Genomic DNA, 19,154 nt, shown 5'->3' with positions numbered 1-19,154 from the left:
TATGTTGAAATGAAAATTGCACAATAGCCATCATCACAGAGACTTAAAGGGAAAATTGTGAGATTTATTATAATCTCATATGGCTTTACAGGATGTTTTAAACCAGCAAATACAAAAATAAAAGTGAAATAAAGTATGACTGCATTTCACACACACACACACACAAAATAATCAAATCTGTTCCATTGTGGGTTCCACAAGACTGTTACTTTCCCTCTTAATTTTATACTTTTGGGAGAGACAAATGACATCTGTATTAACAACAGTTATTTGGAAGCAGATAATACTGCATTAATTGTATTGAGTTTTATTTATGTTGGTCTGAAATAGACACCTAGGTTTAAATCTCCTAAGAATAAAATTAAGCCCTCCTGAAGCTGACAGGTATGCCATTGTCAGCTGCAAGTTCTCCCCCCACACCACCCTACTCCCAGGGACAACTGGCTGTCTAGGGTCCCTGAATGCTACTAGGGGCTTGAGTGCTCATCCCTTAGCCCTGCAGCCCTGGCAGGAGCCTCCCCTCTCCCATCAGTCAGGCACTTTCACCCACCTAGTCGCCTTTAATTGTGTGTTTAAATCAAGACCAGATTTGTTGCTCAGGTTGCCTTTACTGATGTAGCATACTAAGTGATAAAGTGTGCTGCAAGTCAAGCTTTCCGGTAGCTGAACCAAAAAGTTCATAGGCACTCCCCCACCCCTTTATTTGTATCTAACCTCTTTCTTTTACACTTTGCCATGCACTTCCTACTGCTTAGCTTCTGCTGTCAATGGGCAACATATTTTTCAATTGATTAATGACTAATCTGTACAGTATGCACCCATGCTAGCTCCAGTCATTGTCCGCACCGTGTTCATGTCATAAGTATTTGAAGGTTATATTTGGCCATTTCCTTGCTTCATGTCCTTATTAAAAGGCACAAATACAGACCTTTGATGGACTATAAATAGCCTGCCAATTCACTTCCTCCCTAGCAGCTCAGTCACCCTCACAAGCACCCCATTATTTTGGTTGCACAGTTCCAATAATTAAGTCTCATATTTTTTCTAGGCCTCAATTACGTTGCTTTCACTGACACCTATAAAAGCTTATTTCAGGAAACAGGAAAATTAACCACAATCTTTATTTATTTACATCCACATAAAATAAAACCTAGCTAGAGTTGTTAAAGCACCTGGCACAGGTTTAGAAACATAATTACAATATTACAGAATCAGTCAAAACACCAGCTGCTCTTTCTTTCCTGTATCTCTTCCATCAGCTACATATCATTCACTAGTTACTGAGAAGATTCAGTGAAGATTAAAACTCATCCCAAACCCTATCTATTACGCAATCGTATCTTTACCTTGCTGTTATAGCTAAGCATCTCTTGTACAATCTTTGGAAAGAAGCTATGGGGAATAAGTAAACAAATAACATCTAAAAAGAATTATTAATGTAGTCTTCCATCATGAAGCCCAGATTCCTGCACCCATGGCAGTTTGGCCATTTCTATTGCTCAGAAACTACTTTCATGTAATTTTAAGAAGTGCATTGAACAAAAGCCTACCCCTCCCACTGAGCTGAAAAACAAAGCAATTAATCATCCAAATAAGATCTAAAATAATTCCTACCATAAAAAATTTTCTGATAGGTAGCAAAGAATATTTTTAAAGGTCAATAGAGATGGGGAATGTAGAATTAAATACTGATTAATCAGGATAAGATTGGTAGTTGATACAAGAACAGGTTAACCACCTAGTGCTGTAAATAATTACTGGTCTTACATTTAACATCCTTGAGTATAGCAAGAGAAGCATATCTTCAAATTATTAGGCATATATATATATGTGTGTGTGTGTGTGTGTGTGTGTGTGTGTGTGTATGTGTACATGGCTGAAAAAGGATATAACCATGTCCTTGCAGGCAGCCTGTCAGGCACTGGCTGCTGCCCACGTGGTAGTTGTGGGAATATTTCAGTGGATAGTCTTGCAGTTTCACCAAGGACACCTTCAGGCCAGCCAGGATATTCCTGTTGATCCAATCTGGATTTGCATCAGATTGCATTTTGGCTGTTACAAATTCAGAAATTTGGAAGGGCCACAACAAGATTCTTGTTGTCAGTTAAATAGACCAGGAGTTTTCCATGAGCATGTAATCTGTATGTTCACTTTGGATGCTCTTCAGAAGGTGTGAGCCTGGAGGACAGCTTCCATATTAACTTTACCAGTAGAGCAGGACTGAAAATAGGAATTGTGTTTTTCAGATATAAGTTTTGTCATGACACACAAACGCAATCCAGAAACTTTAATAAGCAGGTGCTACTGTATACTTAAATTAGATGTTAAATATAGTGATTGTGATATTTAAAAGACAGGCTTTATGAAATGTTGGGTTCATCCAATTATACATACTCTTATTTCTTTTATTAGTAATATATACTGCACTGAGATTAGTTAGTACTTATCTGCAATGTACTTTCCAAACTGGCTAATCATTCCCTGGATCAGATAAGAGGCTGCAGCATTTTGACCCCATTTGATAGTGGAAAAACACATGCAAACATTTCTTGGTCATACTGGTAAACCTATGATGCCTTGATACAACAATGGATTGGAGCGTAAGAAAGGTTCTCCAGGCCCACGCCTGGTCTGTATGCTCCCAGTCCTGTCAAAGGACTGAAAGCTTTGATTAATCACTTGACTGACTGCTTGACTTCCCCTTTAAACACAAAGTTCAGCTACATCTCCACAAAAAGACCCTCCTCCACATTTTTTTTTAAACCAGCTTAAAAACGATAAACATCTGACAACAAGCAGTTCATCACATAGCATGCGAAGCTTTGGTATATCAAAGGGCAAGAGATCATAGAAGAAGCATTTGTCTAAAATGTAGCCAGATTTTCCAAAGAGCTCAAGGATAATTTTTTTCAAATGCTCGGCATCCACCTCTATAGGCAAATTTTCAGAAGCGCTCAAAGCCATGCATGCTAAAAGTCTCTAAGAATGTTGCTTGTTGTTTTGGTTCTTAAACAGAAGCCAAGCTTTTTGAAAAGCCTGTCCCCTTTGAAATATTTCTGTTAAAGGATATTACAGTATACCTCAGTTATTATTTTGGGTTCCACATGTATCTGTACATCTTTACAAAATAACCATAGTGTAAAACCAACTTTTTGTTAAATGAAAAGCAAATTCAGTCACTTTGGAACATAAGTCTTTCATTTGGTTATTTGTTGAAATGGCTTCATAGGCAGCCTTTCTATGAAATACTTCATCCTTGTTATTCGGAAGCATTATATCATAAGGACTTGTCAAGTCATTTTTCCCATTACATCTATTTATAAAGTAGGCACTCTCTTTTCTTACTTTTTCATACAAATATTTTTCACTAACCTCATGCCTAATCTCCTCCTCATAAATACTGTGACTTTCACAAAACAGAATTACACCTGACATTATGTTCTAATATATTGTTCTGTAGGGTTTTTGTTTGCAGTACTACAACTGCATTTTACTAAATCCTTACTTCTGAATAAACTGGAGAACGGCCCCAGAAAATGGTGCTAGTGTAGTTATCAATAAGAAAATTCAAGAAACCATCTGGAAGAAAAACAGAGTGCAATTTAATAACAGGGTCAAGTGGAAGATCTTACACTTGTACAGACGTGATCAACTGTATAAAAGCAGAATGAGGAATGACTGCCCAGAAAACAGTTTTGAATACACTGAGGGATATATCTGAGCATAAGCTGCACTTGAGTAAACAACATCATGCTGCCACAACAAAGAGAAAGAGGCTGGCATCACCCTTGGATGTGTACAGCGGAGCACAGCCTGACAAATGCATGAAGTATTTGTTTTCAGCATCAGCAAGGTTTTACCTGGAATGCTAAGCACAGGACCAGGACCCCCACTTTACAAGTATGATATCCAGAAGCAACAGAGATCAAGAAAAATGGGCAGGGGTCTTTAAAAGACTGAAGGAGCTAGAACTTGTTAGCCTAACAAAAAGGAGCCTGTTTGCTACACTTGCTGTTGCAAGAAGACAAGGTATTATCTCTATGGGTGCCACCTGCAGCTGGGATGACTGCAATCCCAAGGTAACAACCAAACCTGCCAGAACTGTGAGATGTATTGATCTATCACAGGGAGGGGCACCAGTACGTGCCTGAAATATCCAGTGCCAACTGAGATGAGCAAGAAAGTCTGTGCTAGTGAAATGGAGAAACCTTGGTGCCCATTCAGCAATAGGAGAATAGAAAAAACAGAGGAGCACTGAGGAGGAATGAGGTATGGGGGCACAACAACCAAGTTACCTGCATCTGAAAGTCAGTCTCCTACAGAGGTGTCACTGATGTGATCCAATTCATGGATCATGACCAGAAAGAAGAGACACCATGTCCTGTAGAAGATTGCACGTTTCATATGGATAACACAGACAGACTGCACAATGTGACTCCTAATGGTCACATAATGTTAGATATTTCATCAAATAACAGAAACTTTTCAATATTTGATGAGATGCCTTTCATAATATGATTGAATTCTAAAGTGTTTTAACATGAGCATATTTTAAACATCTTCTTAAAATGTCACTCAAAAATGTTCTTTCAGGTTCATCATTTAATACTACAGAAACAAAATAACTCTGGACAGGGAAGCAAAACCCAGAGAGGGGAGAGAACTTGATGATGTTCCTCTGACCGACACTGGAGAAGCCTGTGCTGCCTTTCAAAGCTCACGAGACATCCTGCTTAGACTTCAAGCTGCCCCCTTTTGCTACTGCTGTGTCTGCTTAAAAACGTACCTCAGGTGTAAAATGCATCCCAGCAGACTACCAAGTCTAAGATCAGGATCTGACTGGATATAAAGGGAAAAAAAAAAGCGTGGAAATGTAGTAGTGGACTAGGTCACCAAGAAAAGCTGTGGAACATGTGTCCTTGAGGGTGCTGAAGGGACAGGACCAAGACCTGAGCAACGTGGTCTGCATTCAGGGTTTATGCGGCTCTGCAATGGCGGTCAGGTCAGAGAGCTCCTCAGGTCCCTTCCCACCTCTGTGACTGTGCTGATCCTGGGAATTCACCCCTCTCAAGGCAGCTAGCCTCGCAGGTGACTTTTCCTCTAACCAGAAGAGGAATGCATTAGCCAGAGAACACTTCACAAGCCAGTGGGTACCAGGAGGTCACATCACCAGGGGCATGCGTTTTGTGGGCATGCACACGTCTGCACGTCAGTGTGTCCATGCAGGGACACACGCCTGTGCGCAGGGCACCAGCTGGATGCTATGTTCAAGCTTGGAGGCTCTCCAAGGCCCAAATGCCCATCGTTTAGATGGACTTCGATGGAAGATTAAAAGAAATACTTGTGTGTTGCTTGGCTCAGAACACCCAGGAAGGAGAGGTACTATTCAGAATCGCCTGCGGGAGTTTACAACTGGGAGCAATGGGGTAAAGTCAGGTAAAGAAAAACAGTTTGAACATCAGTAAAATTTCCTAACTGTGAATGTTATTAGACTGGAATAATCTCCCCTTAGGGAAGCAATAAAGACGACATCATTTGCATCTTTGCAAACTAGACCAGACAAAGCACTGGGAAATATACTGTGGGGAATAATCCTGTAAAAAGATTGCACTAATTTTTCCCATCTATTCTTTCTTCATAGGATTGCTTCATACACACAGCGTGCCATACTCCTTTTCCTGTTACTTTATTCCCTTTCCTGTGGGCTGAATAATAATAATAAAAACTGGGGCAAATAACACCTTTCTAACTGAAGCATAACATTAAGACAATTTGCCTTTTCACTTAAAAAAGATGTATTTTTCCCTTAAAACCTAACCAGTGGTAGATACAAGATCATATTCTCTAGGGTAATGACACACTTCAGTACAATATGCAATTAGGTTTGCCTTAAATTAATTATTGTTTGACATGCTGCTCATACAAATACTCTGTGTAACAGGAGGAAGTGAGCCTGACCTTAATTATTGCCTGTAAATAATCCCCGAGTTGTAACTAAGTAGTGCCTTTTAAAATGTAATTATTATAATACCAGAGTTACAGAGCTCATTGATTTATAATTGCTTAATTGTTTATACCCATTAAACCACAGCTGTGATAGGTTCATCATGCATACTTGCACTTCTCTGAAAACTGATGAAGTATGGCCAGGAACTTGGACCAACGTTATCTCCCACAGCTCAACAGCTAAATAATCATTCCAGTCCAGTCAAGGTCAGTAGCATTCAACAGATGGCTGATAAGCTGTGGGAAGTGAGCTGGTCATTTCAGTACAGATCCTTCAGAACAGCGAGGAAGGAGGGAGTGGGGACACAGATTTAGGTACCTCTGGGACCCTAAGCTCCCACCAACTTTCTAATTCAGAGCAGAACTTCCCCCTCCCTGTAAGTCTCATTTTACACCTTTAGGCTCATAACATATACTAGTACACTGCTGGAAATACTAGTAGCTGTGCTAGTGATAAACATGATAGTTATGCAACTACGAAGTTTTCCTCTCCTTCAAAAAAAAGGGGTATGCAGTTGTTTGTGCACTTGCATGCAAAGGAGAGCCTCTGATTTTTGCCTGTCATGCCTTGCAGCTTCCCACATGTGAAGAGCCTTTCATGAAGAGAATTCAAGCCACACACGGTCCTCATCTTCAAACTGTTCAATTCTTTCTCTGCCACTGTCTGGTAATCACCATCTAGACTACTGCATTATATTACTTGTACTATTCCACTGTGAGTGGGGGGAAAAAAAAAAAAAAGCTAGCATTTAGGAGTAGTCAGCATGACACTTTCATTGAAACTGTAGTACATCCCACCTGTCCGAATGGAGAAGCCAATGTCTTCCTCTGAGAAACTGGAATCTTGCACTTTGTTGTAAAGATCCTAATTTATATTTCCTCATAAAAAGTGGTATTTAGAAATAATGTGTGGATTTTATGCCATTAAAAATTTGGCTAAATATAAATATATATATTCCTGCTATAATTTTCTTCAGTATGTCCAAAATAAAGTGGGAATGAAGATATTTGTGCAAGCTGCACACATAGTTTAAGGTTAAAGCAATTAACCCGTTAAGGATATGAAGACCCCATTCCAATCTCAGGCTTTCCTACTATGTTCAGCATGAAGAAAACAACATCACCATTTGTCTCAATTTCTGCACTCCTAAAAAGGGAGTATTAGTCATGTAGGTTCACCAGTCTGGTTATATCTAAATTCCCCATGGTAAATGAGACTAAAGAAATGCAAACTATTCTAGTGTTGTACAATCCAGATGGAGCGATAATGCCCTGCTTGTTATTACCAGCATTCCACAGCAATTAGGGAATCGCAGCAGAATCCTAAATCTATGGGAAGAAAATCAGATTGCCTCGAAGTGTGGTCCTGTCCCGTCATGTGACTGAAAGTGTAGGATTAAAGGCATCTCTATCTCAGCACTTCTTGTGCACTATCTTTTTGGTTTATAATTGAAAGTGTTGGTTTTTGTTGTGCCCCCCACCCCAAACAGTCAGTTATGCAAATACAGTGCAGGTCCTGCCCTTCTGCGTACCCTCACCAGTCATCAAGGCTTTGCAGCCAAATTCTGCTCCCACTCCTGCCTGCACAGACCTATTCCTACCAAATAGACAATGTGTGAAGGACGACTGCTTTAAATGTAGGAGCCATCCATTCCTGATTCCCTTGGAAAGGCGGCGGTGGTGGTGGATTAGCTCCTCTTAGCTATTGTTAGTTTGCTTTTTTTTCCCCTCAGATATAGCATGAAAAAAATCATTCAATCACACAAATGTCATTTATCTCCCTTAGCTGCAATGCCTATTGAAGAAAATAATGTTTACGTTGCTGACAGTTTGTTATTTTCCTCATCTGTGAACAGCTGACATTTCTTATCTCATGCTTACAATATATAAACTCTGCAGCACAGGCACCATCAGATCATTCCATATTTCTCCGTCATTACAGTCAGTGCAAGAACAGTAGGAAAGACGACAGCTTTTTTTTTTTTTTAAATGCAGAAGTGTTTTGGACTGTTTCAAAGACTAGTTGGTACATGAGATATATCCTGAAAACGTAAAGCATTATATAAATACCACGGACAGATGGATTCTTCCTAGCTCCCAAAATTTTGAGTATTATTTTATTACTGTGCCTTGGCTGAGTGCAGCACCCAGCTAAAACAATCAAAGGAACTTTAACCAATAAAAGTAATTGCAGATCCAAATACAGCGTTAGAGGTTAATACTTTAAAACGAGGCAACACAAAGCTGCCTTGTGTAGGAAGCAGAAGAAAAGAGTAAGCAAGTCAAAATACTCATAATATAGAGAAGATAGGAAAAGATGCAGTTGTGAACTATCTGTAATTAAATACTAGCTATACCGTAAAGAAATTTACTTCCCTGACTTTCGAAGAGCAAAAGGAAGGAACAAGTAAAATAAAAGCCTCTTATTAGAAGAAGTTGGCCTGATTCTGTGCTGGTAACTCGGGGACAGAACTTCTGACAAGCCTGACAACAAGAACAGCAGGCTTTAAAGGTTTGTTTTGCAGGATCGGGGGAGTTTACAGTATTTTTGCTGAGCATTTTAGAACAACTCCTAACCGAGGTCTGTGAAGAGACAGTAAATTGGCTCTCAGTTGATCACTGAACTGCAGTGAACAGCATTTTTGGTTAAAATTTAACTGAGGCAGCATAGGGTAACCTTTAAGTAAATTGAAGAGCTGAGTTTGCTCCCCCAAATGACATTCAGGAATAAAAAATAAAAGGAAAACCAGGAAATTTTGGAGCCCTGTGACTGGAGTACACAAACTGAAACACTTTGAAGACCTATTTTCATAGATTACTACTTCACACTAAAAATAGGAAACCAGAGCAAACAAGCAAAACAATAAATACTAATCAATACCAAGTAAACTGGAAAAAAAAAAAAAAAACAACCAACAGATGAAGCACCCAGAAAGAAAATTTTCCAGCTCCATTGTAAAGTTTTGTACTGGGATAAGTTACATAAATAACACCTCCCCAAAAATTCTGAATTTAAATTAATTATTAATTCATTAAAGAATACCCCCTGACCTTCCTGGAAGCAAAAGGGACATGAGAGTGAGGCATTCCCCAATTCTGTTATCAAGCCCTGAGCCCACCCCACCTCAAGCAGGCACTCGGGTGTAGGGTACCTGTGCAACCTGTAATAACTCTTTGTGGAAAAACCACAAACACACCAAAACAGCCCTCTGCAGATGGGGATGCACAACCTTAGGGAGCACTGCTCCCCAGGGGGGAGTCAGGCAGAGCGATTGCTGAGGGAAGGTCCAGGAGCACAGACAGAAGGGCACTAAGACTATTTGACACTCTTCTAAGCATCTCCTGAAGAAACCTACTCACCCTAATTCAGAGGCTTGCTTTCCCCTCCTCCAGTACTACATAAACTCACTCCATTTATCAGAAACATCACCTGTATATAAAAACCTGTGCACAAAAGTATACTGAATGCATAAGACTAACTGATAATCAACAGTCTTACTGGGGACACTGAGCACCAAACAGACAGACATCTGCCTGTATTTCACTCCTCACTTCATCCTCCTGGAGGGGAGGTGCTGCAGGCAGGATTCCTTGTTCATAGGGACTTCGTAGTGCAGGATCTGGCACATTTTGAACCCTCTTCTAATTGAGATCTGTAAGTAGTAAAGTACAGATTGGTGTTGCTCCTAATTAAGTACATCTGTTTCCACCCAGAGCATTTTTCTGTCAGCTCAAAGGAACACCCAGGACTGGCAAAAACAGACACCTCGAATTAGCACAGAGGTCATATGTGCTGACATGCATAATATAAGCAGATTGTCCCACTTTCCCACCCACTGGATTCTTGTTGCTAATCTAATTGATACCTTCTGATTATTTCAGATGGTCACTTGCAAGTTACAGCAAAGATAAAATGCTGGGGTATCTTGTGACACTTACCCAGTTTGTCTGCCCTACTTCCAACACAGTTTTCTCTGCTCTGTTTGTCTCTCCCCTCCTGTCTCTCCCTCCTTACCATTTACCCCAACCAAACATGCTGCCTCCTCTTCCCATGTTTTGGGAGGAAGGTGTGTATTGAAAAGTCCAGTTGAATCTGGAAGCTTTCTTTTCCCTACATCATTTCCTTTTTTGCCTCTCTTCTCCTCACTGTCCCTTCCCACTTCTCCCATCCCCATGCTTACCTGCTTCTCCCGTCTCCCGTGGGTTCTTTCACGCAGCCTCAGTCTCACCCATCGGCACAGCACAGAGCTGGGGGCTGCAGCGAGGGCCAAGGTCCTGCTGCACTGGCTGCAGCCACAGAGCGGGAGGACAGCCCTTACCTAGTGACCCAGCGCACTAATTAAGCATTTGAGGACACCAGGAGTGAACCAAACAAGGAGGATAAGAATTCAGTATAAGGTAAAATGTGTATACATGCTATTTATCCATTTTCATGGATTCTACAGAGAAGGAAGAGGCGCTGAAGATGTAGGTGGAGGCTCCTTTGCATCGCACAGAAGGGGATGTTCTCCCCGCTCATTCTTCTATTCCTTCGCCTCTGGCTGAGGTCAAAAACCATGATGAAAATACCAGGGAAAGTAATAGAATTTTTGGACTTGAAATAATCTGGAAGTTTTTATTTATCATTGTTTTTGACATGTTTTCAATAAGAATGGAACAAAAGAAATTAAAAAATGGTCCTAGTCCCAAAGAGTTCCCTTCCCAAAAGGAGGGATACCAAACAAGACCCAAATGTAATCCAAGAACAACAGTTAATGGGCATGTGCACGTAGTAGATCTCACAGCAGCGGCTTTCAGAAAAACTTAGTCACAAAGCATCCTCAAATTACAAAGACTTCTCAAAAAGTTAAGCATTACCTACTAAGACAGTGCAAGGAATAAATCTAGTTACTATATTTTTTAACCTGAGTTATGGATACTCCCATAACAAGAGGGCAGGCACGATATGACTAAGCACGTTTGCATGAAAATATAGAACTTATATTTAAATAAGGAAAGACTTTTATTTTTTTTTTTAATAAGAGGACTAGTATATGTGTGTATTTTCTTTTGTACAAACCGTTCTCTAGCAGAACGGAATTCTTTAACAAAAAAAAAAAAAAAAATAAGGTAAAACCAAAACTTTACCAAGCCCAATGTTTCACTAAGCTCTTGTTATGCAGGAAAAATTTAATATGCTGCTGGCAATAAATATAGTAACTGTATTCAGTCAGAAAAAAAAAAAAGACCAAGGACTTGAATTCTTCATCACGGTAGGTCTTACACAGATGAAAAGCGTTCCCTCGGTAACTGCGCTGTCCTATTTTCTCTTTGGGAAGTCACTAGAGGGCATCATCACCTACTCAATCCTGCCTGCAGACCAGGTCAGAGCACTCGTACCCTTCTCTCCAGAGGCTCACCACGAACAGGATGGCTGCACCTACGCTGCCCGTAGGATTGTCCTCTGCACTGCTCTGAAAACCCAACTTTCCAGAGGTGTTCACACAGCCGTGGCACAGGGGCACCCACATGGCACCACAAAAATGGCCTGCCTGAGATCTCAGCAGAGAGAAAACCTCATGAGCACTTGGCTCTCAGCACCCCTCAGCATGCAGCCAGGGGAGCCTGGAGGACTTGTTCCCCAGCTGGAGCTACCCAAGCCTTCTACCACATACACAGTAAAGCAACATTCACCATTTCACATTGCTGTACCTTCACGTCATGTGCCAGCACTCAAATTCTCACAGAGATGATCTGTCCCATCTTTAGCCCTGCAGCACCACCAGGACACCTGCTCTGCATCCTTACCAGGCTGCTCAGGTTGCCACAAGAGCGCAGAGACATCTCCCAGGAATGTGTCTCCATCCCAGCACAGGGAGAACCCAAGGGGCCAGGTTCCTCAACTTGGTTGTACGTGCAGCCACAGTTGGCACCAAAGCCTGTGCCAGCAAAAGCTGCAAGCACAGAGCTCTTGGTGACCCAAGCAGCCAACATCCTTTCCCCCACCTCACTAGCTCAACCCCAGAGCTGGGGCGCTCAGCTGGCCTAAATCAGCTCAGCAATCAGCCCTGGTGGCTCCCTGGCCAGTCAGGGCACTCGCTGACAGCAGGCCCCTCCACCCCCTGCCTCCTGCACTGTCATGTCCACCTGCGGAGGCAGTGATGATGCCTCTCTCTAGCCCACCCCCAACGGGCACTTCCAGATGAAGAAATTTTAGCAGGGTCCAAGGCTTCTTGCAGTTCCTCTGCAGAAACCAAAAGCATTACACATGGAAAAGAAAGTCTAGCAGAAGTGGTTTTATTTGCATAAAGGCATTCCCCAAGTAACGCTGCCTCCACAGCCGCCTGTAGTCCAGGCCTTCCCGTGTCCTCCTTCCCTCCCTGGACCCGTGTTGCAATGGCGATGTGCTGGAGAAAACGGCACATCACCACCGTGTCATTTTTATTTTTGAGCCAGGAACTGGTGAGGCCAGGCTGCAAGCATCATCAGAACCGGTGTTAGGACAGGGTAGGTTGCCACCAAGTGGGAATGGACACACAGGAGACAGGAGGGCATGGCAATCCTCTCCTCACCACTCCCAGCCACATTTTATCCACTTTTCAGCTTTTCCTATTCCCTCCGCCTTACAGTAGTCATTTTCAATGAAAATCTAAGAGAAGGCTGCTGCTGGCTTTGTACAGCACAGACTTGGGCTGGAAAATGCCTTCTGGCCATGTGGCTGAGGGAGAGGCAGACTTGAGAGCAGCTACAAGCCACAGAGATTGTCTCTTCATCTGCTCCACAACCACCCCTGCACAGCAGCTCTATCTCGACTATCTCTTATAAATGGCACTGCTAAAACAAAGATGTCCATCATCTCCCTAACACTCTCACTTCTCCGTGAGGTTATCTGTAAAAGTGCTCGCATAGCGACTTTTCCAAATTGCTCTGGCAACCTAAGGAAAGATGAAATGCTGAATAGACCATGAGAAGGTGATTAGCTTTATTAGACCAAGGCCAGGAATCATCTCCCACAGGTTCATCAGAAATGTGTCTACTGTGCAACATTCATGTAACGAGCCAGGTCCCATTTTTCACTAGTGTTCTTACAGTGAGCATGCCAGTGGAAAGATCTGAGTGTTGCAGGAACTACAAACACAGGGGAGAAGGTCCAGCCACTGCTTTCACACAGCTATTTTACACCTGTTCTTTCTTTGCCCTTCTCTCTCGCTTCTTGTGTTTCCTAAAACATGCCAGGTAGGTCATCTCCATGACTTGGTATTCACCACCTGTCCACTGGATTCCTAAACTGCACTGATATTTGGACAGCTTCGCTGGAGGTAAAATATGTACATTCAAACTGAGGATCAGGGAGCTTTTGAACCCTTGAGTCTGATTACAGACAATACTACACACATAGAAATTCACACCAGGGTGAAGCCCAGGTTCATGCTGCCCCCCACATATCACCACCATGTCCCAGCCCACCAAAAAGAAACCTGGGAGTGGTATGGCATGGTGGGGCAACATGACCCATGTGCCCTCATCTGTGCCCAGGCATGGTACAGGGAGCACTTGCTCTTTGGCTAAATGTAGCATAGGAGGGTCTCCACTAATGCCTCACCATCTACGCCTTCCAAATTAATTTCTTCACTGTGTGGGGAGCTCTAAAATCTTAAGAAAGGTCTTTGTGCATCAGAGGACTTGGAAGGAAGCACTCGTTTTGTCAGGGAGTGACAGAGTTTAGAGAGATTGGGGACGAGTGACAGAATGGCTCATTGCATGCAAAATACACCTGTATATCACAAGGGTCTTTCCAGAGGAGCTTTGGATCACCTCCAAAGCCTGGAGCGCCATGAAAAACACTTGAAGTTCCAGTGTTGGAAACACCTGTTATACAAGGAACAGGTCTACAGGTCATAAAGAGTTTGGGGCATTTTGATTCTTACCTGGGATTTTCCCTTCAAAGGGTGGGTACCTGGAGCTGCTCTGCCCAGTTTGATTCTTGAGTGCCTGTGAAGGGAGTGCACATTTTAGTTTGGAGGGAATAAATAAGCAGTAGGTGTATATCACCCCTGCCCTGCACTATTAGCACTGGTGTACCCATTATAGTGTGCCAGACAGCAGCTTCATCAGCTTGTTAGGAAAAGAGTGTATGTTGGAAGAACCCCAGGAACTGGAAGAGGGGAACTGGAGGGCACTTTGATATTGATTGCTAAAAAGGTGGAAGGGCAATGGTATAAAAGGTAGGTAAAGTAAGTAGGTAGGGAGGGAAGAGGATGAAGGGGAAAACGCTGGAACTGGATCCCAATTAAAGAGGTAATATGTTCAGATCTAGGGCACACATGACCTTGTTAGCTGCATCGTCTGCAGCCTGGAAAAGACGAAACATTTGCATTCGAAAAATCAAAGAAGCACACTCAAGTGGGGTCATAAGTTTTGACTATTTTAGGTCCTGGAAACTCCAAGCATGGTTAGAAAATGAGGGAAACCTCTGAAAATTTGAAACTCCAAGCATGGTTAGAAAATGAGGGAAACCTCTGAAAATTTCACAGAACTTTCTATGATGAAAAATGTTGATGTTTTCACCTGACACCGAGAAAAATTCACGTTAGAGCAAAAGCTTGATTTATCTTGTCTGTACTGAGTGATGACGGTCTCTCTGCACTGGAAAGAGTAGCTCTTATCTTTCTGTGTACATACAGCGGGAGGATACTTGGCGATTATTATTCACTAAAGCTCCCATACTAGGCGAAGCTGCAGTCTGAGTCACTTTAACAGAAACCCACCCATTCCCAGGCCTACAGCAATTACTCACAAGCCAGCATTTAGATATGCAAATAACAACATATTGTAATCAGCAGCTTGTCCAATAATATGCCCTTTGTTTCATCAAAAAGGCGTATCAGTTCTGTACAGTTGGCAGTGAACATGCAAAGAGGAATTTGAAAAAGCAAGAACATCCAGAACAGCAGCCCCTGCCAGTCCGATTGCAGGCACCACTGATGTCAGACGATGCATCAGAAGCTTAGGGTGCTAATGACTTGTTGATGTGTTTGACATTATGCAGCTATTCCTTAGCAGATATTTTCACGGTGTGTATTTTTTTATAGATGTTGCCATTTTACTCATGAGTTGGAAGTTTCAAGGGAAATTTTTGAAAAGAGGATGAAAGCTTGAGGGGACAGGGACAATGGGAGAGAGAAAATTGTCCGAACCTTCACATACACCTTGTTCAAAACACAGAAACATGAAATATCTTGTCCTTAGTAATAAGCCTGTTATACTATCGGGAATATAGGGCATCTGACTTCATCTGCTCAGCCGCAGTCATTTGTTTATATTCATGTATACATATATACATATAATCAGCTGTAGTCCTTGAACAGAAGTTAAAACATGCAAAAAAAAATGGAGAGAACTTGAGGTAATAGATCTAACTAAATTATCATCTTGAAATAATCCAGCTTGTTTATCTTCTTTGTTTTTTTGTCTGTCTTTCTTTTGGAGATTTGCAAGACAATTTTTAGAGCCTAATTAACTTTTTGCATGAAGATGCACTCCTTTCATTTTGGAGAATTAATCACATTTAATCTGCAGACACCTAGCCATTATAGCAAATTTGTCTGTCCACTATGACAGATAGATTATGAGAGAATAAATGGAAAGTGACATTCACATTAGCCAGAGTGTGTTTTTGGCAGCCATCAACTGGCTTTTCGAGTTACTATGACTTTAACACATCATCGCTTTTTCATTACAACAACCTGATTGAGTAGGTTAGGTCACCAAGTGGCTTCTCCAAGCATTTATTATGACAGTAATGTTGTTTATGTTATCAAAACCCTTCTGAGTGAATTATTTTCTTAAACATAGGGTATCTTGCTGTTAACTAGAGACTAGCTGTACAGAGGAGTTTGGGATTCAAAGCTCTTCGGGCGTGCAGGAGCGCAGATCCAGTTGCAAACAGGGGAGAAGAAGCTTCCTGATAATGAATTTTGGGCTGCATATCCACAGCAGCTTGTGCCAGTAGTGAAGGTGCTGGAAAAGATGACTTTCTTACACGGGGCTTTGTACAAAACCAAAAATGTGTGTACCTGTATGAGAAGGCAAAAATACCAATGCAGTGAACTATGTCTAAGAAAAAGCAGGAAAAAAAGAATGAGTTCATTCGTTCTAGATAAAATGATTAGAGTATGGAAAATATTTTCTTAACTATGCCAAAGAAAGAGAGATACAGTAGTTGTACTTTGCACTTCACCAGAAGTGTGATCAGTACTTTGTAAAATACGTGCAAAAAGCAGGGCTGCTTAGGAGAGCATGAATTCTAGGGTGATTTATATCAGCTAAATAAAGGTAATTAAAGATATAAAGGACTGAAGCAGTAAAAACAGGACCGAGCTATTTAACCGAGTGTGACAGCTTTGCATGACTGATTATTCATGAACTACTCCTAGGTAGTTAAGAAACATAAAATGTGATTCATAACCTCTAGAAAGAAAACAAGCTACTTATTAAGAAACCTAATTTTATGATGCTCCTAAATCTAGTGTAAATATTTGAATTCCTTTCTAAAAACTTTCCGAAAAACATGAATAAATACATCCATTCACATAATGCACAGGTATCTACATACATCTATTTCACAACTGGTAATTAAAAAATAGGCACTTCTGTATGCAGTATAAATGCATTATATGCATACTCCAAAAGCATTAAACAATTAGTTAACTTTTCTACCAGATTGTTACCATGCATTTTTATGGAGATCAGCACTATCATCTAAGGAATGTTAAATTAACAGGCCTTTAAAAAAGAGAAATGATCCACAAAATTGTCCTCTGATCAGACTGAAAGCTCCCCTTCGCAGGTAAGTAACTGAGTAGTACACTAAATGGTGACTGTAGAGTGTATTAACAACTCTTCATTAACTCTTCACATGCAGTAAATTGCACCTCATTTACTCCATCGGTTAGCTACTGACTGCAGTGCAAGTGTATACATGCAGGGGGTTAATGTGAGAGCCGTTACAGCACAGTGAATTACTAGGTCATTGCCTAGCACCTAGGAAATCCCTAATTGCAACTCACCATTCAGTAATGAACCAAATACATATAATTCTGCAAAACAATCTGCTAATGAAAAAAAAAAGCACAAAGTAATTCTTATTTATTCATGTAGGTATCACAGCGGGAAGAGAGATAAGTGCTCATTTCCATGAGTTTTTTTTTTTTCTTTTCTTTGTAAAATCTTTCCCTTTATTAAATTTCCCCTGCCTGGACTGTTACTAAGTGTGAGTATTTCTCATTTTTTTGCATTGATGAGGTAAAATGCATTAATATATATAATTATAAAAAGTCATGTAATTATGAGCATGCTCTGTTATGAGCCAACTTTAAAGTAAACATAAAACAAACACCAAGGAATTACTAGCAAAGGTAATTACCATAAAATAATGTTGCTGGACTATCGAACGCTGTAATTGGATATTGCTACAATTGCCAGTGCATTTGTAGTTGAGCTACTCATGTATTATGTGTAAGTAATTTTCCTGGAATGTCTGTCTGAATCAGACACTGAATTTCACAGACCAGCATAAACACAGGTATTCTAGTTTTTCTTTCAGGATTAATTCATAGCACAACATCTGCAGGATCTGTTTTGGAATTCCTGCATCACAGTAAGTTTTTCTCTCATTCTATGTTACTTACATTTTATTGAAGAAGAAAAAGATATTTTAATGTGTGTAAGCACAAAACAAAAACAACAAGCTTTAACCCCCTTCAGACTGACTTCTAAAATTATTTTCCTTTTTTTTTTTTTTCAGTATTTCACAATTAAGTTATATTTCTGACATTGCTAGATTTGTTTAGTTTTGCTTGCAAATACAAAGCTGCCTGGAACAAATCAAAGCTTATATTTAAAAATCCTTTACGTAATATGAATATAGAAGCTACTTCTTAAAATGCAGTGTATCTTTGTATGGTCGCTGGTGTGTTTGTCTGAGCTGTCATCTTGCTTTTCTTTGCCACTGATTAACAGCTGCGGTTAAAGGAAAAGGACAGATTTAGCAAGTAACCTGCAACAGGATGTTCAGCTTCCTCTCCTTTCATTGTTTTTTTTCTCTTACTACAGTCTATGGACAAATAGGTACTGAAGTCATAATAAAGGCATATGTTTACATTTTCCTCCTGGAAATTCTCATAGAATTTAACAGTTACCCTTTCTATAAAAACTTCAAAAATTTAGGAATCTCTCTATAGCAATGCCATTCTTCTGAATTCAGTAGGATGGGTTACAACACACTACAAAAATAAATGAATAAATAAATAAATAAGCCAAACTTAGCTCCAGAAAAACATACATAGTTATGCAAAAGGTATAATAATGATATGCTCATAGCATTTAGATATGGAAGATAGCCATGGAGCTTTTCTAAGCTACCTTTCTATTATTGAAGGCTTGAAATGGCTAGAGACTAATATAAGCAAATGCCAGAGTTGGTAACCCTGTGTGGTATCTGTTACTCGGACAACTGAACTTCCCATTTACTGAGCACCTGTTCTGAATTATTTTCTAAACCTGCTTTGTTTCAAGAAGCCTTTGTAATAGCAGAACAATTAGCCTCAGTGTTTTCATACTGCAACATTGTCAGCCCAAGAGAGGAAGATACACAATGCAAATGATGACCTGAGGACTCAAGAATTTAATAAGCAAAAACACCACATGCAAACTCTGGTGGGTAGAGATTCCTCTAATATGCATGAGTGTTGGTTTTAGACTGAGATGGAGTGATCTCGCTAAAATAAATCGTTGCGTAATGGCGGAGCATCCCTCCCTTACCTGTCGGACTCGGATGGCCCAGCTCTCGGCTGGCCTGTGCCATGTCCGCTCGCTGCTCTGACCCTGCAGCTATGCTACGGACACGCAGAAACACCCTGGAAGAAAGCCAGCGCTCCGGTTTTTAGCCAGAGTCAAGGCACGCAGGCTGTATGACACAAGCATTTGTGCTGCACGATAAAAGGTGTTTGTGGCATCTAATAAACTCATTGTCTGGTTCATGCAGGTATTCATTGTTGTTGTTATGGCTAGTGGTAGTACCAACTGCCCCTCTCAGTAGAGCCCAGGCTTTCTGAAAAATAAATATATAACAATTAAAAGGCAAGCTCTGTCTGAAAGAGTTTACACAG

At 40.9% G+C, this 19,154-nt stretch overlaps 1 long non-coding RNA gene across 2 annotated transcripts; it reads right to left on the bottom strand.

Moving 5' to 3' along the window:
- Positions 1 to 5,566: 5,566 nt before the first annotated feature.
- On the bottom strand, positions 5,567 to 12,194 carry LOC121071428. Of its 2 annotated transcripts, none has more exons than XR_005820595.1 (3): positions 11,698 to 12,194; positions 10,420 to 10,611; positions 5,567 to 9,659 (listed from the first exon to the last, which is right to left on the bottom strand). It is a non-coding gene; the product is annotated as an uncharacterized LOC121071428 (long non-coding RNA). The 2 variants fall into 2 exon arrangements; XR_005820596.1 differs by having other exon boundaries at positions 10,420 to 10,547.
- Between the last annotated feature and the right edge of the window lie 6,960 nt (positions 12,195 to 19,154).

This window comes from Cygnus olor, chromosome 5, assembly GCF_009769625.2.
Source record: "Cygnus olor isolate bCygOlo1 chromosome 5, bCygOlo1.pri.v2, whole genome shotgun sequence".
In the NCBI taxonomy this organism is placed as follows: Eukaryota; Metazoa; Chordata; class Aves; order Anseriformes; family Anatidae; genus Cygnus; species Cygnus olor.
The sequence above is the reverse complement of the archived record's forward strand: the minus strand, read 5'-3'. Positions and strand labels throughout refer to the sequence as shown.